Here is a 25618-nt window from a genome sequence, read left to right as displayed (position 1 = left end):
CTGTTGAAATAAGAGAGTCAGGCGGAGGAAAAGATCAGGGATAGGAGGATCGGGGTCATGGTTGCTGATTTCCAGTTGTTTGCCATTTCAGTTCACCATCTTACTCTCATGTTCACATTGCTGTTCCTGGCCCGCGACAATGCTCCAGTGAAGCCCAACACAAGGCAGGGGAACAGCGCCACATCTTTTAATTAAGCATTTTACAGCCTTCTGGACTCAACATTGAACTCTCTCCCCCATTTTGAACTTATTTTCTCTCCTACCTGCCAGTCTGTATCTTGTTTTCATGTTTTTTTTGAGACACCAGTGAGCTTAATTCTGCTATTAACGCCTACTCTGGATCAATACTTTGTTTCTTGGCTGCAGTTGTTGATCTGTGCGCAGTTGGATTTTTAGTTAAAATAAAAAGATAGGTGCTTGATGGGCAGACATGATGGGCCGAATGGCCTCTTTTTGTGCTGTAAAACTCTGTGACTCAGGTGATACATTGCCACGGGTGGAAAGAGTGGGCAGGGGGGGGGGGGGGGGTGAAGCCTCACTCGCTGCTTCTTTGTGTCAAATGCCTCTCCCTATGTTGGAACACCCGTGAGAAATACCGGCTCTGATTGTAATCAGCTTTCTGAGGACCAATTTCCACTGTAAGGTTAGCAGGGAAATCCCTGTGTGTGTGTGTGAGAGAGCCTATCCTGAGCATGCGCTTAGTAAAGGGGGAATAACTCTATTCCAGCCCTCTATTCCAGCCTCCCGCTATATCACCAGTAAACCTTGTCCATCTCCTGGCTGCAAACGTTCACTCAGTGCAACCGAAATAGAACTTGTGCAGAGAGAGAGAGAGAGACAGAGGGGGAACCACGCTGGACCCAGGCGCTTTTATATTTGGATACATGTGGATGAAATGAATGACTTGAGAGGCCACTCGAGTGAAGCCACGGAGCTGCTCTCCCTCTCGCCTGCTGCTCAGTAACGCGGTGCGTGTTAGATTGATTTGGAAGGGGGGTTAAGAGGTAGCACGTTGTTGCTCTCTGTCAGATGGGGTGACTGCTCATATCTGTCCGCCTTGATCCCCGTGCGCCGCGCTACCGAGTTGGGGGAAATATTTGGCTCTGCGATCGGTGACCTGGAGAAGAGGCGGCGGACCGTGGGGGCAGAAGCTGGAGGTCTGTGCAAGCTGAACTCTCTGGAGGTAGATTGCTGATGTGCTGTTTTCCCTTTTACATTTAAAACGTCTTAACATTGCCCCTTGTCCCCTCTCCCTCATTTAGGAATCGCTGCTGTGCAGAACTATTTTTGCAGAAAAATTCCTATCTGAAGTTCTAGAAATTAAATATTTAAATAGGGTGGTAGTGGGGGGGGGGGGGGGGGATTGACCGCAATTTTTTTTTGCACATTTCAGATTGGCAGAAACTATTTTGAGAGCTGGCCGGCCTTTCCAAACATGCATCCAAATGCAGAGTTGATAGTGAATGGCATTAAATGAAAGGATCAGATAAATATGTCTGTAATGTCTTGAATAATAGACAATAGAGCTGGGAGAGAGAACTGGACCATGTGCAGAAATAGCAGATATTGCATATTAATGCTCACCTCTGGCAACATTTGCAATTACAAGATAGCAATATTTATTGAATGGAAAATAATTTGGAATTTATTGAACCTTCACAGTGTTTTAATATGTTTTGTTTTTCAAACTGAAGCCGGTCTTTCTCCTGTGTCCTGGTTATTTACAGTTCATTATTTTTTTGGTTGCTTTCCTTATCCATTTGGTTGGACACCCTGCAGAAATCACACGAAATTCACTCGATCTGTTACTCGCCCCCTGGGCGGGTGTCCGAGCGCGCGCGCGCGCTAAAATGGGGAGTCGCGCCCCCTCCACAGCCTGGTTTTTTTCACGAGCTGTTGGTGCTGGAGATTCGTGCCCGCGGGTGCTGAGCACGAGTACGCGCTCTGTTAATTTATGAGAATGCGCACGCACCAGCCAGACCCCGTCTACCCTTCCAGGACCCACTCCCATATAATCTTCCAGGACCCACTCCCATATACCCTTCCAAGACTCACTCCCATATACCCTTCCAGGACCCACTCCCATATCCCTTTCCAAGTCTCACTCCCATATTACCTTCCATGACCCACTCTCATATACCCTTCCATGACCCACTCTCATGTACCCTTCCATAACCCACTCCCATGTACCCTTCCATAACCCACTCCCATATACCCTTCCATAACCCACTCCCATATACCCTTCCATAACCCACTCCCATATACTCTTCCATGACCCAGTCCCATATACCCTTCCATAACCCACTCCCATATACTCTTCCATGACCCACTCCCATATACCCTTCCACGACCCACTCCCATAAACCCTTCCATGACCCACTCCCATATACCCTTCCACGACCCACTCCCATATACCCTTCCATGACCCACTCCCATATACCCTTCCACGACCCACTCCCATGTACCCTTCCACGACCCACTCTCATGTACCTTCTACGACCCACTCTCATGTACCTTCTACGACCCACTCTATTATACTCTTGCAGGACCCACTCCCACAAACCCTTCCATGACCCACTCTCATATACCCTTCCATGACCCACTCTCATGTACCCTTCCATAACCCACTCCCATGTACCCTTCCATAACCCACTCCCATATACCCTTCCATAACCCACTCCCATATACCCTTCCATAACCCACTCCCATATACTCTTCCATGACCCAGTCCCATATACCCTTCCATAACCCACTCCCATATACTCTTCCATGACCCACTCCCATATACCCTTCCACGACCCACTCCCATAAACCCTTCCATGACCCACTCCCATATACCCTTCCACGACCCACTCCCATATACCCTTCCATGACCCACTCCCATATACCCTTCCACGACCCACTCCCATGTACCCTTCCACGACCCACTCTCATGTACCTTCTACGACCCACTCTCATGTACCTTCTACGACCCACTCTATTATACTCTTGCAGGACCCACTCCCACAAACCCTTCCATGACCCACTCTCATATACCCTTCCCCGACCCACTCCCATATACCCTTCCACGACCCACTCTCATATAACCTTCCACAACCCACTCTCATATACCCTTCCACGACCCACTCCCATATACCCTTCCATGACCCACTCCCATATACCCTTACACGACCCACTCCCATATACCCTTCCATGACCCACTCCCATATACCTTTCCACGACCCAGTCCAATATCCCCTTCCATAACCCACTCCCATATACCCTTCCACGACCCTCTCTCATATATCCTTCCATAACCCACTCCCATATACCCGTTGCACGACCGACTCCCACATACCCTTCCCCGACCCACTCCCATATACCGTTCCATGATCCACTCCCATGTACCCTTCCACGACTCATTCCCGTATACCCTTCCACGACCCACTCCATTATACCCTTCCATGACCCACTCCCATATACCCTTCCACGACCCACTCCCATATCCCCTTCCACGACCCACTCCCATGTACCCTTCCATGACCCACTCTCATTTACCCTTCCATGACCCACTCCCATATACCCTTCCACGACCCACTCCCATCTACCCTTCCACGACCCACTCCCATCTACCCTTCCGTAACCCACTCCCATATACCCTTCCACGACCCACTCCCATCTACCCTTCCACGACCCACTCCCATATACCCTTCCACGACTCACTCCCATATACCCTTCCATGACCGACTCCTATATACCCTTCCACGACCCACTCCCATATACCCTTCCACGACCCTGCCAATACCCTTACATTACCCACTCCCATATACCTTTCTATGACCCCCCCCATATACCTTCCACAAACCCCCCTCCCTCCCATATACCCTTCCACAATCCACTCCCATATACCCTTCCACGACCCACTCCCATATACCCTTCCACGATCCTGCCAATACCCTTCCATGACCCACTCCCATATACCCTTCCACGACCCTGCCAATACCCTTACATTACCCACTCCCATATACCCTTCCATGACCCACTCCCACATACCCTTCCCCGACCCACTCCCATGTACCCATCCAATACCCACTCCCATATACCCGTCCACGATCCTGCCAGTACCCTTACATTACCCACTCCCATATACCTTTCTATGACCCCCCCATATACCTTCCACAAACCCCCCTCCCTCCCATATACCCTTCCACAATCCACTCCCATATACCCTTCCACGACCCACTCCCATATACCCTTCCACGATCCTGCCAATACCCTTACATGACCCACTCCCATATACCTTTCTATGCCCCCCCCCCATATACCTTCCACAACCCCCCCTCTCTCCCATATACCCTTCCACGCCAAGACCCATCCTGGGCAGGTAAGGAGCTGGGTACAGGAGTCCCTCCCTCTCCCCCTCTCCTCTCTCCCCCTTTCAGAATGGCGTGACTCGCTGACACATGGTGAATGTCCTTTCATTCTGAAATCTATAACCAGATATATTGATTGCTTAATTATAACATGTACTGCCACAACAGACGCTGAGGTTAATACCTCCCGGTGTGAATTCTCCTCATCTAATTTAGCCCTGGAGTTCTCATTTCTGCTTTCGGAGATTCACTACTCCAGTTCCAAAGTCCTTCCCCACCCCGACTCCCCATCACCCAGCTGTCACACTTTTCCAATCTCGAGTTCCACTTTACCCAGCAGGCTTCAAGTCATCCTGTAGTCACACTTCCTTGCCTGGACTAAGTCCTGCTTACTCACCATGCCAGATATCGCTGCCTGCTGCAGCAGCTCATTCCCTCCCTCAGTGCTTTGATTTTAAAATCCTTGTCTGTGGATATACATCCATCCATTGTCTCACCCTACCTTAATCTGTAACCTCCACATCCCTGCCTGCACCTGTCTCAATTAGGAGTAAGGACTCCTCTGCAGCTACCCTTCCCAAATTGCACTATAGTATGAAAGACGCATGCACAATATGCCCCTGATTTCCTGAATTCTCTCCCTATATTCTTCTGCCTTCATAATAATGATCTTTATTATTGTCACAAGTAGGCTTACATTAACACTGCAGTTAAGTTACTGTGAAAATCCCCTTGCCGCCATACTCCGGCACCTGTTCGGGTACACAGAGGGAGAATTCAGAATGTCCAAATTACTGAACAAGCACGTCTTTCGGGACTTGTGGGAGGAAACCGGAGCACCCGGAGGAAACCTACGCAGACACGGGGAGAACGTGCAGACTCTGCACAGACAGTGACCCAAGCCAGGTCCCTGGCGCTTTGAAGCAACAATGCTAACCACTGTGCTAGCATGCCACCCAGAATCACTACCTGCTTTTAAAAATTGCCCTCAAAGTCTATCTCTTCAAACATACGTTTGGCCATCTCCCATTGCATCTAATTCCTGTTTTGTGTGTAATCAGCACCCTTGTGGATCAGCTTTGGATGCTTTGCTCTATTAAAGGTATATGTATTGGGATTGGAATTACTGTTCTCCTTCCCAGTACATCTAGCACTGAAGTTAATACGGTCAAGCACATCCGACACTGAATCAACAGCTCCCAGGCTTTGTGACATTGAATTAGTGCCTTCCAGAGCATCAAGCATTAACGTTAATATCTCCCAACACGAGGCAGTGGGCTTAATACATCCCCGTGTATCAGACTGAAGTTATCATTAATTTCCATCGTACAAGGAGGAGTTAAAAGCCAGTCGCTGAAGTCAATATCTTTCTGTGTATTAGGGCCAAAGTTAATTCCTCATAATGCAGTAGGTATTGTGGTTAATGTCTTCCTGTGAATCAAGGCTGTGTGTGTTGGATCTATCATTTGGGCACAAGCTTCCTGGCAGCCAGCATGTTTGAAACTCTCATCTGGGTTGTGCAATTTTGTATTGAGATCTTTGGGCAATGGGTCAAGTATGCAATAAAGATCAGCACTCCAGGTGAGAAGAATAAAAGAGAAGGAAAGAAAAGTCGCAATGGAGTAACACCAGATTTGGGCTTTCATTTTAGAAGGAATGAAAGATTGAAGCAGGTAAAAAAAAATGAGTAGAAGATGTCACAAGTCTTTGCTGAAATACATTGAGCACTCAAGGGCGATTGGGAGATGACGTATTGGGAGGGTAGAAGGTGTGATTGGTCCAGCTCCTTTCTATACCTCGGGGATTAACATTCTGGTTGGAAGATTTCTTACTCAATCTTTTGAGGTCTGTATGAGGAAGGAGGCTTCAATGGAGTTGCGATTTGAGGCAAAAACAGAAAGAGAAGATGAAATCAATGCTCATCAAGCCTTTGCTTGACGTCAGCGCACTGATGTTGTGATGACGAAACTCCGAGTTATGATGTGTTATTGTGTGAACAGCTGTTTCCCGACATGGAACTCCCAGCGAGGAAACACCTGCGTAGTTGACTGGTAGGAGACATTTGACGGGTTGGATTAGTCACTGAGACAATGTTGGCTTTGCCTGCAGAGTATATTATGTAAAAACTGAGTGAATATTTACTGATGTAAAAGGCAGTCAGTAAACTGCTGTGGACATCCACTGAGATTTACGTGGTGGGGATACTATACAAATTGTCAAAGGTAAATCAATGAGGAATTACTAGCAAAAGCTCCAGAATGATCCATCTTCGATAAGAATCATTACAATATAGGATATAAATTATTCAGGGTAGCCCTCTCTCTACGTATTACCATTAGCTATGTAAATGGCTTGGGTGCTCCTCATTATAAAATATTTATTGCTCGTCTGCTAGTCTTGTTCCTCACACACTGTGTATTGATTTTATTGTCAACAGCTCGGCTGAGATTAGCATTTCAGAGTGTGTCCCTGGAGGCAAGTTTACAACGTCTTCAGTGCTTGACTCTGGGGACCATTGGTTATCGTTGGAAGAGTGTTTCTGGCTGAATTGCAGAGGAAAGACTGCATTGAATGGGCGGCAGTGCAGAGTTGGCTGATTGATCAGCTACTGCAGTTATTTCCCGTTTCTTCAAGGTTTCATCATGGAACGAGGGAGTTAATCAAGTGATCTTTTGTGGGTCGATAATATGTGTTATGGGAATGGAAAAAGTAAATCCAGAATTTTACTTTGCACTAAATTGCAGGAGTAGAATGACGGAGAACAGACTCAAATTAGAAAACATTTAATATGAATTGATATCATTGAGAAACTATTTTTCACACCAAGTGTAACCAACATGTTGAAATGAACCTCCAGATAAAGCAGTGGATTCATTGAAGAGACACTTGAGTGCTGTACTGGGAACATTAGGATTCTGCTGGATAGATGAACAAAGGTGTCTGAATGGCCTTCCCCATCATAATGACCTTGCGAGAAGCAGTTGTTCTGAACTGTGCTGCCATCGTTAGACACATTTTGGATGTGAGACATGAAGTTATAAGTAATATACCATTGACAATGCCTGAGTTAGAAGAGACAAAGTGAGTGCACAATTTGGATCCCTGGGAAAAGCTGTGTCACTATATCTGTGGGTACATCAGCACTGATTTAATCTTGGTAGAGGACGTTTAACTGGGCACTGCTCTTTGGGAATGCCCAACCATCATTGCACTCTTAATTGCTTAGAATAAATACCAGCCTAGATAATTCAGGCCCTCGATTCAGAGGAGATAGTGATCCTATGTAGATGGGCTGGAGATGAAAACAGTCTGTAAGAGGGAGTGCTTATAGAGTCATAGAATTTACAGTCCAGAAGGAGGCCATTCAGCCCATCGAGTCTACATTGGCCCTTGGAACGAGCACACATAGCCTTACTTTTAATTTCTGCTTAAAATAAGACCAATACAAGATCTGCAGTTAGGGATTTCTTTTTAAATAAAATGCCTCTTAAAAGAACATCCGCAATACTTGAAAAGGAATTTGGAAACATTCTGCCATTATAGTAGGATTCTGACTACTTGGAAGGTTCAAATCCTGTCTGTGCTGGATCTTTTCAGTGTGCTAAGGACTGAGAACACAAACTCACCTCCTGCTGAAATTCTCATTCATGATTTTGTTGCCTCTAGATTTGACTATTCCAACGATTCCTGGCTACCCATGACTTTACTTGCACCATGTCCCATTAAAGCAGTACCCCTGTGCTCATTGATCTAATGTGGCACATTGACACAGCGGTTAGCACTGCTGCCTCACCGTGCCAGAGGCCCTGGTTCAATTCCAGCCTTAGGTGACTGTGTGGAGTTGGCACGTTCTGCCCGTGTGTGCGTGTGTTTCCTCCGGGTGCTCCGGTTTCCTCCCACAGTCCAAAGACGTGCAGGTTAGTTGGATTGGCCATGATAATTTGCCCTTAGTGACCATAAAAGGTTAGGAGGGATTATTGGGTTACGGGGATAGGGTGGAAGTGAGGGCTTAAATGGGTCGGTGCAGACTCGATGGGCCAAATGGCCTTGTTCTGCACTGTATGTTCTATATTCTATGTTAGGTGGGTTGGCCACACTAAATTGTCCCCTAGTGTCCAAAGATGTGTAGGTTAGGGTGAGGAGTGCGGCTAGGAAGGGTCCTCTTTCAGAGGGTCGGTGTAGACACGATGGGCCAAATGGCCTCCTCCTGCACTGTAGGAATTCTACATTGTCACCCGGCAAAGCAGTATCTCATCTTCAAATCTCTGCACTACCTCCCTATCCCTACTTGTCTTCAGCCCTATTACCCTCCCAGGAGATTTAAGCTTCTACAATTCTGTGCTTTTGCGTATCTCTTATTATAATTGTCCCACCACAGGCCACTGGACCTTCAGCCTCCAGGGCCCCAAGCTCTGCAATTATCTCCGCAAAACTCTCCATCTCACTTTCCTCCTTTAAGACACTCCCTAAAACCCACTCCTTCAACAGCGCTGACGTCTTCCTTTTGTGATTGAGTCACGTTTTGTTAGTTCGCATTCCTGTGACGTGCTTTGCAATGTTTTAATGTTGAAGGCACTGAGTTTGTTATAAAAAGGGAGGCTGGCTTCATACTGGGATACTGATTCATGCTCCACAGGAAGAGCTGTCAGATTCAAAGGTGGCGTCCAGCAGAGAAGAGGAACTAAAAAGCGTCCCCTGAGGGGTGGCCTTACATCAAGGATTGTCAGCACCAGCCCTCTCAAGCACTCCCAGCTGGTCAGTTATAGAATAATAGCCCAGGAAGGGTGAAGGCCAGATGTTTCTCTTGAATGATTCCAAATCTTCAAACACAACCATTAACCAGAACTATATCTTTATTTCTCAACTATTGCCATAATTCTTCACTATGCACACACTGAGGAATAATAAGGGTAAAAAAGGAAAGATTTGCAATTATTTAGCACTTTCTGCAAACTCAGGACTTTTCAAAAGTGCTTTGCATCCGTTTAAATATCTTTTGAAGTGTAATCACTGCTGTAACATAGACAACATTGCAGCTAATTTGCACCCAACAAGGTCCCACAAACAGCACTGTGACAATGATCAGATAATCGATTTAAGGATATGTGAAGATTTCAGTGATGAACCTGTCACTGTATGAAAAGGAGTGGCCACTGCTGACGTTTCACGAACAAGTTGCATTTTGTTTTTCCTTCACTTGCTCTGTGCGTTATTCTTAGCGGAGGAGGTGGGCAGAATGACCTTTTCTCAGCCCTGCCAGCTAGTGCCAGCTGCAGTGTTAGGTGCTTCGAGGTGTACAATAATAACTATGGCTATCGAGAGACAGCAAATTTTACAGCACAGCAGCATACAATTTGGCTTTGAAAGAGCTTCATTCATTTCGCCTCATTCATTGACCTGACCCATGTAAAAGTAAAAGAAAAGTGTACTTTTCAAATATTTATTCATTTAACTTTTAAAAAACAATTTGAATGCTGCTTCCATTGTTGTTTACTATAGGGTTGATTACATAACCCAGTGCAAAAGAACTCTCTTAATCTCACACCTCATTATTTTGGTTGTTCTTTAATCGATACCCTGCAGGTATTAGCTTGTTAATCAGGGGAGAGAGTTTCTTTTGATTTACCCTATCTTAATGAATTATACCCTCAATGATTCTGAACACTTTCATCAGATCACTTCGAACTTTCTCTGTTCTAATGTAAAGCTGCTCAGATTTTTAGCTCTCTCTTTGTATTAAACCCTCTCTTCGAGGAACATCGGAACAGGAGGGGAGACCATTCAGCCCATCGTGCCTGTTCCGTCATGCAATTAGACTGTGGCTGATCCGAATCCCAACCCTATCTACTGCCTTGGTTCCACATTCGTTAATAATAATCTTTATTATTGTCACAAGTAGACTTACATTACCACTGCAATGAAGTGACTGTGAAAATCTCCCAGTCGCCACACTAAGGCGCCTATTTGGGTACACTGAGGAGAATTCAGAATGTCCAATTCACCTAACAGCACGTCTTTCAGGACTTGTGGGAGGAAACCGGATCCCCGCCCCGAGGGAACCCACCCAGATACGGGAAGAACGTGCAGACTCCGCACAGACAGTGACCCAAGCCGGGAATCAAACCAGGGTCCCTGGCCCTGTGAGGCAACAGTGCTAACCACTGTGCTACCGTGCCACTCTCAATACCCTTGCTTAACAAAAAATTATCAATCTCCGTTTTAAAGTTTTTCATTGACCGAGCCTCAGCAGCTTTTGTGGGGCGAATGTTTCCACTGAACTTTGTATGACGAAGATGTTCCATATATCACCCTTGTATGGCCTTGAAGGTTTTGCTCCTGGAAAGATCAGCAGATGAAATTATTTTTCTCTGTCCATTCCAATCGTCATGAATACATTAAATAGAATGCCCATTAATCTTCTATATTCATGGGAATAAAATCCTACCATAAAACTCTACTTTGCGCAATCACAAATTAAGCCTTTTGGCCCAAGTATCACCTGGGATAAAAAATCTTTTTTTATTTCAAGGCAAGGCCAGCATTTGTTGCCCATTCCTAATTGCCCCGGAAGACAATGAAATCTCATTTATTGCCCTTGACATCCTTTCTGCAGTGGGACACTCAATTGGCTCATTCACCTTTGCCTGGTTAATAGCTTGACCTCCATTTTTCGACATAAGCATGTGTGGAAGGAAATGAGAAACTCCGATCAGAACTCCTGCACACCATCCCTTGGAACTGTGCGTTAGAACTCTGCTCCTGTGCTTCACTACCTGATGTGGAGATGCCGGCGTTGGACTGGGGTGAGCACAGTAAGAAGTCTTACAACACCAGGTTAAAGTCCAACAGGTTTGTTTCAAACACGAGCTTTCGGAGCACAGCTCCTTCCTCAGGTGAATGGAGAGGTATGATCCAGAAACATTTATATAGACAAAGTCAGAGATGCCGGACAATGCTTGGAATGCGAGCATTTGCAGGTAATCAAATCATTACAGATCCAGAGAGAGGGATAATCACAAGTTAAAGAGGTGTGAATTGTCTCAAGCTAGAACAGTTGGTGGAATTTTGCAAGTCCAGGCCAGATGGTGGGGGGTGGATGTAATGCGACATGAATCCAAGATCCCGGTTGAGGCCGCACTCATGCGTGCGGAACTTAGCTATACGTGTTTGCTCGGCAATTCTGCGTTGTCGCGTACCCTGAAAGCCGCCTTGAAGAACGCTTACCCGGAGATCAGAGGCTGAATGCCCTTGACTGCTGAAATGTTCCCCGACTGGAAGGGAACATTCCTGCCTGGTGATTGTCGCATGGTGCCCGTTCATTTGTTGTTGCAGCGTCTGCATGATCTCGCCAATGTACCACGTTGTACATTGCGTGGTACATTGGCGAGACCATACAGTCGCTGCGACAACGAATGAACGGGCATCGTGCGACAATCACCAGGCAGAAATGTTCCCTTCCAGTCGGGGAACACTTCAGCAGTCAAAGGCATTCAGCTTCTGATCTCCGGGTGGGGGGGGGGGGGGGGGGGGGGGGGTTCGTTGGGGGGGTGTTGTGCCCACAGTGGGAAACCCAATTGGCCAGCTGTCGGGATGGAGAATTCCGCTGCCGGCAGGGGGAGCGCCGCACCAGAAAACGGGTGTTGTAGGACAGAGAATCCCGCCCTATACCTTGAAGCCCTCTATCATCCTCCAAAGCTACCGCTTTAACATGGCAAGGAGAATCCCGGGGGAACTTGCCACTGAATGTTTAACCCGATTGCGGAAACTGGCAGAGCATTGTGAATTCGGACCACCCCTGACCGAGATGTTGTGAGACAGATTGGTGTGCGGAATTAACAATATGACAACTCAAAAGATGCTACTGGCATAACCCAATCTGGATCTAAAAACCATCATTGAGATAGTCCTACCCCTGGAGAACCCTGAAAAAGGAACTACAAGGGAGATCAGACAGCAAAGTCCACCAGTTAGTTTGAGGGGCCTCATGCAAAAGTGACCATTTCCTAACTGAAGGTACCTGTGTAAATATTCCATCACCAAACCGAAGCTCAGGCCACGTCCTCGGGCAGTCAAGGACATATTATGACACAGGGGCTACCATCTCTGTCATTGGAAGGCAGACATTTGACCACCTCCAAACGGGAATCTAACAATTGAGTTTAGAAGTCACTGGGGTCAGACGAGCCACCGACATGGGAACCTTTGCGGATTAAGGGCCCGGTGACCTTACAGGCATCAATCAGCCCGACTTCCACTCATCATTGTGTAGGGGCAGGGACCAAGTCTTATGGGGGGGAGATTGGCTCCAGCAGATCAGGCTGAACTGGCTGGAGATCTGACTGGGCATGGGAGGACTGGACAAAGTCATCAGCAAATACCCTGAAGTTTTCTAGGAGGGCCTTCGAAAAATAAAAAGAGTCTGAGCCAAAATTTATGTCGACCCCGACATTACGCCTAAATATTTTAGAGCAAGACCAGTTCCATATTGGAGAAGGCCCTCAGGTCCTGGATAATCTAGGTATAATAAGACCCATGGCATTCGCAGAGTGGGCAGCGCTCGCCAGCCCCATCCTTAATCCAGATAATCGGTCTGCCTCTGCGGGGATTATAAACTGATCAGTGGAGTTCCAATTTGGATAGGTACCCCATGCTGTGAATAGAAGATCTGTGTGCAAACCTAGCAGGTGGTCGGACAATCACAAAGTTAGATATGAGCCACGTGTTTTTCAACACTAATTCGACGAACCTTCCCGCAAATACTTCACGATCAATGCTCATAAGGACCGATATGAGTATACTCGCTTGCCCTTTGGTGTCTTGTCATATTCCAACCAGTCATGGGGAACTCCAAGGGTTACCTAAACTGGTGGAGTATTTGGATGATGCTCTGATAATGGGGAATTCCAACGCGGACTTCGGAATCAGAGCACCTGGCAAACAGCGATTTTCAAAAACTGGGGTACAACTAAAAAGGGAAAAATGCATTTTCCAAATGTGCAAAGTGGGTTATTGGATGGATAAAAAAATGTTTATATTCCAGTGGAAGACAAAGTGAGGGCCATCAGGGAAGCACCAATTCCAAGAAACACAACAGAATTGAAATCCTTTCGAGGACTAATCAGTTATCATGGGAAGTCCTTGCTGTTCCCACTACACTGCGAAAGTGCCAAAAATGGTCTTGGGAGGCGCCAGAGGTGGAGGCTTCGAGAAAGTAAAACAACAGCTGCTGTCGTCCAATTTATTGGCCCATTTTGACCACAAAAATGAACTCATACTGATATGCGATGCTTCCCCTTACGGGATTGGGGCAGTACTCATACCGCTGGAAAGGTGGAACAGAAAGATCCATCGCCTATGCATCCAGGACTCTCTCGGATGCTGAACAGAGGTATTCTTAAATTCTGAAGGAGGGCTTTGCGACGGTGTTTGGTGTAAATCTGGTGTAGTTTCACCAGTACGTCTCAGACAGGCGTTTTATATTAGTGACCACTCACAAGCTTTTATTGGGACTTTTTAAGGTGGATAGGGCAATCCCTCCTATTGTCTCCGCCCAGAATGGCATTGGGTCCTGTTAGTTTCAGCTTATGAATATCTCCTAGAGCACCACCTTGGAAGACGAATAGCTCATGCTGATGCCTCGAGTCTCCTCCCCCTGCCCACAAGCCCGGCTTCCTTGCAAGAGTTGGACGAGGTCAAGCTGACCCTAATTTTTTTTACAGGCATTACTAATGTCTGCAAAGCAAATCTGGACTACAAGACTTGGACACACAAGACCTGGACACACAAGCGCCCAACATTGTCAAAATTGAAGCATATGATCCTGAAAGGTGGAGTCCAATGACAACCCTTGGATGACATGAAACCTTATCTGACCAAGAAAGACTAACTCAGTTTCGAGGACGATATCATTCTTTGGGAGTCTCCACTCCGACATCACGGACTTGGTGAAGCAGTGCTATTGATGTCAGGAGAATTACAACCTCCCTCCTTCAGCCGCCCTACACCCATGGGAGTGGCCAGGCAGGCCATGGGTGCTAGTGCATGTAGACTTTACTGGGATTTTTATGGGTACCATGTTTTTTATACTGGTGGATGCACACTTGAAATGGTTGGAGATACACTGCATTGCGCTCCAGGACCTCCCATGCTCTGATTGAGAAACTGCGACAACCAGTAAGACGTTTTGTACACGTGGCCGGACCTCCTCGTTTCCCACAATGGCACTGCCTTCACTACTGGTGAGTTCCAAAGCTTCATGCAACCAATGGCATCAGACACATTATAACAGCACCATATGACCCATTATCAAATGGGTGGGCAGAATGGGGATTGCAGACCTTTACAATTGGCAAGAAAAAGCAACTGTAGTGTCCATAGAGATCAAATTGACATGGTTTTCATTCGATTATAGGACCACTCCTCATACTAAAACAGGTACAGTCTCAGCGCAACTGTTAATGGGGCCGCGATTAGGTACAAATTAAACCAACAATTCCCAAACCTGGCAGAGAGAGTGGAGTCCCAACAAGAGAACCAGAAAATAAATTAAAGCTCTGCGAAATCCAAAAGAACATTCAAGACAGGTGACCTGGTCTCTGTGAGGAATTTCGGAGATGGCTCCTGCTGGGCCTCTGGTGTCATATTGGAGAAAATGGGACCCGTATCCTACAAAGTGAGAGTCCAGGATTAGGTCTTGAGGAAACACTTGAATCACCTCAGAAGTACAAAATTTATGATTGGCAATTGAGGTGGCCAGAGGTGCTGGGCAACAGCCCGAAGAGAACCCTGTGTCCATCTCCCAATATAACGAGGACCCTGGTTCCGAGATGGAAGCAGGTGTTCCGGCTGTAGCAGACACCGAGGAGGAATCCGCGTTGACGCTTCAGCGCTCCCTCTGGAAGCGAAGGTCTCCAATTTGATTCACACCTCCCGATCCAGTTCCACCATCACCAGACCTCAGACCGATCGCGGAGGTGGAAGAGACCTCCTAGCCGAAAGAGTACCAAGGGACAAACAAATTTGAGGGGGTACAAATGCTATGGTGGCCACGAAGGATACGGGGGTGTAAAGGTGGGGGGTGGGCGGGGTCGTCAACAGATTTCCCTGTGGGCTTTGTGGAATATGAATTCTCCTATTAGGTAGGTGGTAGTTTAGCCGTGAGCTATGATGGGAGCTTATAACAAGCTGTTTCAAGCTTATAACAAGCTGTTTCACCCTGGACTGGCATCTCTGTAGATCCCGTGCTTGGACGCATGTGTTGTAAGCTGCAGCTGCGACCTTTGCAATAAAGTAGTTTGTTTTTGGGAGACTGACCTTGGCAAAGTTATTACAACCACATAATCTGTTCTACAAGTGTTGGCGAAGGAATAAACCTTGGCCAAGACATCAAGGGGAGCTCTTCTCAGAAATAGTGCCATGGGATCTTTTACATCCATGCAGGAGGAAAGGTAGTTGTGAAAGGTGCATCTTCGGGCAGTGTAGCACTACTGTGCCAGCCCAGGTTTGGTGATAAAACAGCATTATCATGTTTAAATTCCTGAAACAGACGATTTTAAACTCAATCAGTTCTGTTTTTTGGTTTTTAATCCCTGCTGCCCACCCAGCTGCCATCCCTTCTCTCGAGATGACTTTTGTTGGGGCTAGATCTCCAAGTCATTCTTCACATGTGAGCCAAAGATTTGCCAGCTTTGATCTTTAGCTTGTATTCATTGATTTTTAGCAGAAGTTTTAAATCGCTCCATGACCTTACCTATCCCAATCTCTGTAATATCTTCCAGCCCTACAAGCTTTTGGGGTTTTGGCACAGCCCCTCCAATCCTGGCTAATCAAGGATCTCGGGGATTAGTTGCTCTGCCATTGGCAGCCGGGACCTCAGCCGCCAAGGCCCTAAGGTCAAGAACTCCCTCCCCAAACCTGTCTGCTTTTCTACTGCCCTTTCCTCCTTGAACACCTTTCTTAAAACCCAGTTCTTTAACCAAATGTTTTTCATCTGTCCTGCCTTATGTGGCTAAGTATAAAATCTTTCTTTGATAACGCCCCTATGAAGCACCCTTGGGACAATTTATTATGTTAAATACAAGTTGTCGTTGTTGTGATGGTAGTTAATGTGGTCCATTTGGCTGCTTGACTGTGAATGGTGGGAATTGGAGCTCTTATTTATCAAGTCAGGTTATTCCACAAGAAAATAGAGTTGAAGGGAATTTATTTGCTTTTGTAGGAATTGAACATTCAATAAGAACAAGCATTAATGAAATGAAATGAAAATCGCTTATTGTCACGAGTAGGCTTCAGTGAAGTTACTGTGAAAAGCCCCTAGTCGCCACATTCCGGCGCCTGTTCGGGGAGGCTGGTACGGGAATTGAACCGTGCTGCTGGCCTGCTTGGTCTGCTTTAAAAGCCAGCGATTTAGCCCAGTGTTTAGCTCAGTTAGCTGGATAGCTGGTTTGTGATGCAAAGAAAAGCCAACAGCGTGGGTTCAATTTCCGCATCATGAAGGTTATTCATGAAGGCCCAACCTTCTCAACCTTGCCCTTTGCCTGAGGTGTGGTGATCCTCAGGTTAAACCAGTCAGCTCTCCCCCTCAAAGGGGAAAGCAGCCTATGCGTGCTTACTTACTTTTACATAATATATATATTTTTTAGAAATTTAAGGTACCCAATTTTTTTTTCCAATTAAGGGGCAATTTAGCGTGGCCAATCGACCTACCCTGCACATCTTTGGGTTGAGGGGGTGAGACGCATGCAGACACGGGGAGAATGTGCAAACTCCACATGGGCAGTGGCCGGGAACCCGGGTCCTCGGTGCCGTGAGGCACCAGTGCTAACCACTGTGATACCCTACTTTATATAATATACCTAAAAATTATTCAGATACTTGAGACATTTACAATAAAACACATTATTGGAAAATTCACCACGTCACAGGTTTCAAGCTCAAGGTGGTTAGCTAGACTGCCCTCTGAATGGAATTCTGAAGTATCTATTCTCATTTTACACTCTGGCTATGTTGGAATGCACATGTTTGAGGTATTAATTCATCCAATTAGTTGGATGTCAATTTTGATAAGAACTTCCCAAACTTTCAGCTTGACTGAATAGTCATTAAAGTTTTTCAATGAAAGACTCTCTTTACAGGGAATATTTTGCTGCTTACATAAGGTCGCTCTCAAAAGATGAGTGAACTAAGGCAGTTTGTGGCCTTATCAGCTATAATCCTGCCTGGCTGGAATCTCTTTCATCAACTGAAGGTAGGGATGAGAAACAGTGCAATCATCCGAGGGATATGAGGGGGATCGAACGTGATGATTAGTTTTTACTTGACTTTTACTTGACTGGAATTTGATGATGGTGTTTGATTAGCTCCCCCAAGTATCAGATGCAGTATTCAAGTTGGGAACATACAAATTAAGAATGGGCCATTCGGCCCCTCCAGCCTGCTCCATCATTCAAGGCTTTCCTTCCAAGAGGAAAACTCCAGCAACATTTTGCTCCTAACCACCAACCAGTGGTTGAAAGTATACGTGAGGACGTTGGGTGAGGCTTGCCGAAAAAGCCCAGCTACATTCCACAGAGGCCTTCCATTAAGAAATTGGTCAAGGCTAAAGACATTTTTACCAATCTGTTTGCAAGTGAGCAAGCAGCTTCATAATAATCTCATAGAAACATTGGGATGTACAGACAAGGAGCAGAAACAACAAATAAATTACAGCGATTCATTTGGGTATACTTAAAGAAAGTGATGATTGATGTAAAATGATCACAGAAAGACATGGCCTAATTCTGATCAATAACAGCAGGATTATGCCCTGGCCATTTCTTTCATTGGGTTTAACTAAATAGCTTCACTGTTTATGCTTTCATCAGGCAAAGTGTCGAATCGTACAGGAGGTCATTCAGTCAGCGGAGCCTGTGCCAGTTGTGTAAAAGGTTTATCAATTTAGTGCTACGCTGCTGCTCTTTCCCAATTATCCTGCAGATTTTGCCTTTTTTAGTGTTTAATCAAATTTATTTTACTGCCTCCACAACCACAATTCCGGATCATAACAATTCACTCAAAAAATCTTCTCCTCTGTTGCCCCTGGCTCCTTTGCCAATTACCTTACATCTATATCCTCTGGTCACCAATCTTCCAGTCAGTGGAAATGATTTCTGCTTATTTACCCTGATCCAAACCCTTTCATAATCTGGAACAACTTCTGTTAAATCGGCCCTTAACCTTCTCTGTCACTCGCGGGCGGCCCGGGTGGCACAGTGGTTAGCACTGCTGCGTCACGCTGCCGAGGACCTGGGTTCGATCCCGGCCCCGGGTCCCTGTCCGTGTGGAGTTTGCGCATTCTCCCCGTGTCTGCGTGGGTCTCGCCCCCACAACCTAAAGATGTGCAGGGTAGGTGGATTGGCCACGCTAAATTGCCCCTTAAAATTAAAAAAATCATTCCCTGTCATTCCCTGTTGGTGGTTCTGATAGCTTGCATTGATACGTGCGCCTTTAATAAAACATCCCAGGGTGTGAGAGTTAGAGGGTACAATTTGACACTGAGCTTCGTCAAAAATTGTATGTTTTGAGGGCATTTGTCTGGAGGGGCAATTCAGGCTGGCAGTTTTCCATTTGAAAGGCAGTATTGGAGCTTTGAATGTACATGCGCATATTCAGTCGCTCCACTGAACCGTGAGCGATTGAAAGTGTCTCGTGCACCAGAGCACGGATCTCTGAACAATAAGCAACACCGGATTAAAGGAATGACCAGAGCACAATCCTGCTGATACTAATTACAGTGAATCTGTACCTCACTGTAATCATGTCACATCAATCATCGCTTTGCTTCAAGGTATCCCGATGAAATCCACTTTAATTTACTTGTTTCTATTTTCCTTGTCTTTTTGCCCCAATATTCTTCTGTGGTTAATTAATACTGCGGCCTGATTTTGTTTTTTTACAGTCAGGAAAATCTCTTCAGAAGTTGTGCATTTCTTAATGTGGAGCTTTTGAGGAGTGTAGCAGGGTTTTTTGCAACATGCCTGGAGCATCCTTTAATACAAGAGAAAATTAGCCTCCTTCTCAGTTGACTAAAAATAGATCTTCTGCCTTCTGCTTTTCATGTTCTGTTTCCATTGTCTAAGAAAGTATTCAGCTTCATGGTTTTGCAAAAAAAAAAGCACGACAGCCATGTGATGAAAATATTTCTAAGTTGTTTTGCTTTTGAAATGAACAATGCTGCTGGTGTTATCAGAGATGCTGTTCAGTATTTTAGCATTGAGGGCCTTTGTTCAATGGAGATGTTGTTATGAATGAGATAGACCGCAGTATCTGAATACTATGGTACCTATCTTACAGGCATTACTATTGATGAGCTGCTTTTCAGGATTCTGGTACAGTGGGGCCTCGCCATGTGTTGGCCTGTTGTTTATCGATGAGGTGTCCTTCAGTATTTTAACGCTGACCTCACATAGTTGTGACAAATCGAAGGAGGTGCTACTTCATAATTGTAGAAGTGCCAGGGTGTGGAGATGAATAGCGTAATATTTTCCTGCTAAGGGGAGCTGTTCCTATTTGTCCTCCGCCATTAATCCCCAAAAGCTCCTAATTGCTACAAATAGATACATTCGTAGGTCCACTTCAGTTTAATAGCTTTCTGTGAAAGAAGTGTGGAGGTTGGTAAGTGCTTTTTCTTTTCCACTTTGAGGTCGGGAGAAGGCGCTAAATTACTGGCTTTCTATTTTCTTCACACTTTTGCCACATGGGCCTGGATTTTACAGTGCGGGTGAAGTCACACGGCACTCCCGGGTGGCAGGGTAGCACAGTGGTTAGCACTGTTGTTTCACCGTGCCAGGGTCCCAGGTTCGATTCCCGGCTTGGGTCACTGTCTGTGTGGAGTCTACACGTTCTCCCCGTGTGTGCGTGGGTTTCCACACAACTTCGTTGCAGCGTTAATGTAAGCCTACTTGTGACGATGAAGATTATTATTATTAGTGATGACACAGGAGGGGTTCCTGACGCCATCACGCCACATTGCAATCATTTGGTGAGTGGAAGTGCCCGAATATTGGTAGCCCACCGACATCACTTAAAGGGTCAATTCGGGCAATTTAAGAGGCTATGCATGGTTATTTTAAGAGGCCGTCGACACAGAAGCTGAGCAGGTGTGTGGGGAATGCTCAATTTTCACTTTCTCAATCCAGGGCTGAGTATAAGGGCTGAGGAAGGAGCAAAGAGTGTGCAGTTAGGAGTAAACATTTTTTGTTATCGCCCTGCGAACAATAAAGCTCATATTTCCTGGAGGTAAGAAGGCTCTTGTCTTAAAGGAAACATCAGCTCAGTTGGCTGGACAGCTGGTTCGTGATGCAGAGCGAGGCCAAAAGCACGGGTTCAATACCCGTATTGGCTGAGGTTATTCATGAGGGCCCCGCCTTCTCAACCTTGCCCCTTGTTTGAGCTGTGGTGATTCTCAGGTTAAACCACCATCAGTCAGCTCTCCCTCAAAGGGGAAAGCAGCCTATAGTCATCTGGGACTATGACAACTTTACTGTACTAACAGGCTGCCCAGAGCATCATTAAGTCAGCATCTCAGCAATCCCGAAGGATAAAAATGGGGAATGTCGTGTCAGGTGGAGGCTCTTTCTCAGATGAGGAGGAGAGGAGGAAAAGGGGGAGGAGGCCAGCCATCCAGAGACCTCTTCAGCGCTTTGTCCACAAGACCAAGTCACACACCCTGAAGGGGTTAAAGGCCAAAATGGCTTGAAAGAGAGAAAGGACCAGCGGAGGCCCCTGCTGGACGTGTACTTAGTGTCAGTTCCAGTTATCTGGACATGACCAAGGTACAGTACAGAAGAAGGATCTGACTCATAAGGGAGACAGTGGGCGGGATTTCTCCATCCCGCCCCACCCCCGCCGGCAGCGGGATCCTCTGTCCCAGCAGCCGGCCAATGGGGTTTCCCGTTGTGGCCACCCCCACACCAACAGGAAATCCCCTGCATGAGTGCACTGCTGGCAAAGCGGAGGGTCCCTCCTGTGGAGAATCCAGCCTGGTGACTTCCATCTGTGAGATGATTGGGCCTGAGATCGCATCCGACTGAGTTGGGGGGGTGCCCAAAGCCTGTGTCGCTGAAAGATGCAAGAGGGCTTCCTGACTCATCCTTACAGAGCAGAGAAAGTCATTCACCCCCTTCCGACTCTGCACCCAGGCGGTGTGGATGACCACACAGCTGTTCACTGTAGCTGTCATCGCTGTCCAAACTGTCCTGCTGACGTATGGAGTCTTCCTTTTGCTACTACGTGGTAACAATATCTCCCAGTGACCACTTACTGCCTGCAGGTGGGTTTGCAAGTCACTCCCTTGGCTTGGTCCTCAGGACGATGTTCCTCAAATCCTGGGACACATTGGCCCTGTCTTTTGAATCTGGACACACAGAATTGGAGCAAACTCCCAAAGCACCTCACCATGACCTTCACTGCGTCCTTCCTGGTGGCCTTTTAACCCCCATCCCCAGCCACAGCTGACTTCATGGAGGTGCCTGGCCTGTTCTGGCCCCTGGCAACACTGGCCCCTCAACAAACAAGCTTCAAGCTGGCTGGCTGTTAATTGCCAGCTGGCACACGATTGTGGTGGCTCCCAATCCCTGGCAGGAGCAGAGTGAATATCCGCGATCATGCCCATGCGAGCTGGCTGAGAAATTCAGGCCATGGATGTGTGTCACTTAGAGTGAGGTGCAGAGTAGATAAAAGACTACATCAACAAAGAGAGGGATGGATGGATGCATGATCACCAGTCTAGGAACTGTTATCACTGGATAATTTTCAATGTTTATGGGGCCCATTCAAAACAAATGCTATCATCACTGGATAAAATAAAGTGTGCTTCTAGTTGCATTTTATTACTATCAAGAGGATATTGTGAATGCATTCTGAAATGAGTTTGTCTAACCGACACCCGTACATGTGGCATTTGCAATATTCTTGGTGGTACGTGGGTTCCTCATGAGTGGTGATTGGGCTTTGTTCTTCCCACTTCAATCCTGTTATTCCATCCTTTCCAGCCTCCATTAATAGGTTAGGAAGCCGAAACCGACATGGAAAATCAACTTTTCCTTGGGGCTGTGATTAACATAAGAAAAATCCAGTGCTCTTTATTCTATGGGGTTAGGTGGAGTTGAGGCCACAATCAGATCAGCTATGATCTTATTGAATGACAGGGCAGGCTCGAGGGGTTATATGGCCCACACCTGCTCGAGGGGCTGAATGGCGTACACCTGCTCCTAATTCATATATTCCAAATGTAAAGACTGTATCTGCACTTGGGGAGGTAAATCAAACACCTCCCACACATTCCTGGATGGGGGGGAAAGAGAAAGCTCATCATTGACCTCTCTCTTAACTCTGACTATCGCATTGTTTCTTGTCTCTATATCTTAGCCATGCTACTATAGACATTGCCGCTCCAATTCTTACCTTCCACTCCCCTCCCAAGGCTACAAACTGTTCAGTCGTGATTACAGCTGTCAGGAAATATTGAACAAGTTTAGGCTTTTTTCTTGGAAAAGGGAGGACTTCAAGGTGGCCTGAATTTAAAAAAAAATTATGAGCAGAAAAAGTTTCCATTTGTGGGAGAATCCAAACAAGGGCAGTGAAGACAGGATGGTTACTATTCGCTCCCCTCAGGAAAGTAGGAGAACTTTCTTTTGTCTGCGAGTGGTTTGAACAATGCGCTCACTACTGCAGGAAGTGGTTGAAGCAAATAGCTTAGATGCTTTTAAAAGGAAACAAGGCAAGTGTATGAGAGAAAGGATAGGAAGGAATCCTGAAAGGCTGAGGTAAGGAAACCGATTGTGTTTGAGGAAAAACAGAATTCCACAGGTTCATCACCCTCGGAGTGAAGATCTTTCTCCTCATCGCCGTCCGAAATGACCTACCCTGTATCCTGAAACTGACCCCTTGTTCTAGATCCCCAACCAGTGGAAACAACGTCCCTACACCCGTCTGTCCGGCCGTGTCAGACTTTTATACGTTTCAATGAGACCCCCCTCTCACTCTTCTAAACTCCAGTGAATACAGGCCCAGTCGACCCAATCCTACCACCCCAGGAATCTGTATCCTTTTAAAGTTTTTGCTATTCATTTAACCTTTAATTTCCTCTTGGTTGCGTTATCTAGGCTGACACTCCAGAACACCACCGGGGGAGTGGTGGTGATGAGGCAGTAAACCAAAGTTTGAAGTTGGGAGGTAAAAGCACCCCCCTGAAGAGGAAACGGGAGTTCTCGCCTGTGTCCAGGCCAAATATTTATCCCTCAGCGAACATCGCTGAAACATGAGCTGGTCATTATCACATTTCTATGTGTAAGTTAGCTATTCTGTTTCTCACCGTACAACATTAACCATACTCCAAAAAGGACTTAATTGACTGTAAATGCACGTCCTGAGGTTATGAAAGGTGCTGTATAAGCCTCTACAAGGTTTTTATTTAGCTCAAAGCCTATAGCATTTATAACCCAAGCTCAGATTCCCCTTATTGCTATTGGCCAATCCACAAGAATGTGCAAACCTTTAAGTGGAATTAAAAACAGAGCAAAGTTGCCCACAAGAATTAGCAGATATAGAAAACAGAAATTTACCAAATTCTGGACCCTTTGACCTTCTAAAGAAAACTAAAAGGCAGAACACCAAAACATCCAATTGAAAAAGATAATAAATAAACGGGAATTGGGATTCAAACTTGATTTCATTTGTTACATGTGCCATGATTAATTTAGAAAATCGAAATGATATATTTTTGACAAGCAGGAGATATAGCCATTGAAGAGTGCATGAAGTGTAGATCGAGATAGTTTGGTGGGGAGGATTTGGCGATGAACAGTTGGAAGTGGGTCTGGTGGCTTGAGGGGGGTTCATAATGTGGATGGTCAAGAGAAGCTCCTGGCTGTTTGTGAATTCTGCCTCTGTGAGGTTATCCACATTCAGTTGAAAAAAATGGACTGCTTGTTAAAAGCACTATGAAATAGAACATAGAACAGTACAGCACAGAACAGGCCCTTCGGCCCTCAATGTTGTGCCGAGCCATGATCACCCTACTCAAACCCACGTATCCACCCTATACCCGTAAACCAACAACCCCCCCCCCCCTTAACCTTACTTTTTATTAGGACACTACGGGCAATTTAACATGGCCAATCCACCTAACCTTCTAATGCCAAATCTAATGCCAAAAAGACAATAATGAACCCAGGAGAGTTTGCACACTTCCTCAGAATGGAAGCCAGCAACAAAAATAACAATTTTTAAAAAAGCGGTGAGTCCCCCCCCTAAAAACCTGGGATTTGGCTCCAACGGCCATCGCTCTCCTTCCTGCCTCTCTTCTCTGTCCAAGCAGCGGCCATTATCGAGCTCGAGTGGTGTGAGGGGTGCGAGAGCTGCTGTCCAAACAGATTGATCGAGGGTGGGATGTCCCTGGTGGATTTCGACAATCTGGATGTTTCTAAAATGGCACCTGGACACTAATGGATTAAAATTGCTCAAACCCATTATGATCAAGGCCCACTCTCCTCCAATTCAGCCAAGTCATTAACATTCTTGATGTGTATCAAACAATCATTTGGCTAAAACAAAAAGGATTGTGTTTTATGGTGATTTACCTATTTTAATACTTACCGGTAGTCTTGTGCAGCAGGCCTGCATTTAAACAGTGTCACAGTCATATGATCCTGAACAACAGGTGACTAGCTGGACTTGGATGATGACTGCTTTTGTGGTTCTCACGAAGTGTGAGGCAGACCACTGGGAATGCCTGCAGACTTTCCAATGTGTGCTCCCCCTGGGAAGTGCATGTTGTTAAATGTGGTTTACGTTCTTGGGTCATTAACGGGCTCAAAAACCAGACCACTTTATCCAGAGTAATAGATGGGAGTCCCAGAGCCCATTTTCTGTTGGGTATCAAATGATACGGAGAGAACGGTGAGTAACCTGGAATTGAGCTGCAGAACAACCTTGACCCCACTTGAATGGCACAATATACAGGAGGGGATTAATAGCCCTCTCCATTTTGCTTTGCTTCTGGAGAGGCAGCCAGCAGGAGGCATGTAGGAGGGAGCAGCTGATGACTCGTACTCTTTTTTTTTGAGACTGGCATCTCCTTCTAGCAGTGAATTGGCAACTGGTCAGAATGAAACATTTGAGCCTGTACCCACTCAGATACACCATCTGCTCGTATGTTAAAACTCTGTGCCAATGTCCCACCAAGTGTACAGGCAGCCATAAAGCAGAAACAGGTTATTTTAAAAATA

At 46.1% G+C, this 25618-nt stretch overlaps 1 protein-coding gene across 3 annotated transcripts in view; it reads left to right on the top strand.

Moving 5' to 3' along the window:
* Positions 1-705: 705 nt before the first annotated feature.
* The window catches only part of LOC119979698 (probable G-protein coupled receptor 153), a 104419-nt gene continuing 79506 nt past the window's right edge, over positions 706-25618 (top strand). The window contains exon 1 of one of the 3 annotated variants that reach the window (XM_038822249.1): positions 706-1183. The gene's annotated coding sequence lies outside the window, so the exon portion shown is untranslated. The remainder of the gene's footprint in view (positions 1184-25618) is intronic. The other 2 variants (XM_038822246.1, XM_038822245.1) reach the window with 2 other exon arrangements.

This window comes from Scyliorhinus canicula, chromosome 16 (assembly GCF_902713615.1).
Source record: "Scyliorhinus canicula chromosome 16, sScyCan1.1, whole genome shotgun sequence".
NCBI lineage: Eukaryota > Metazoa > Chordata > Chondrichthyes > Carcharhiniformes > Scyliorhinidae > Scyliorhinus > Scyliorhinus canicula.
Note: the sequence above shows the minus strand (reverse complement) of the source record. Positions and strands in the feature narration are given on the sequence as shown.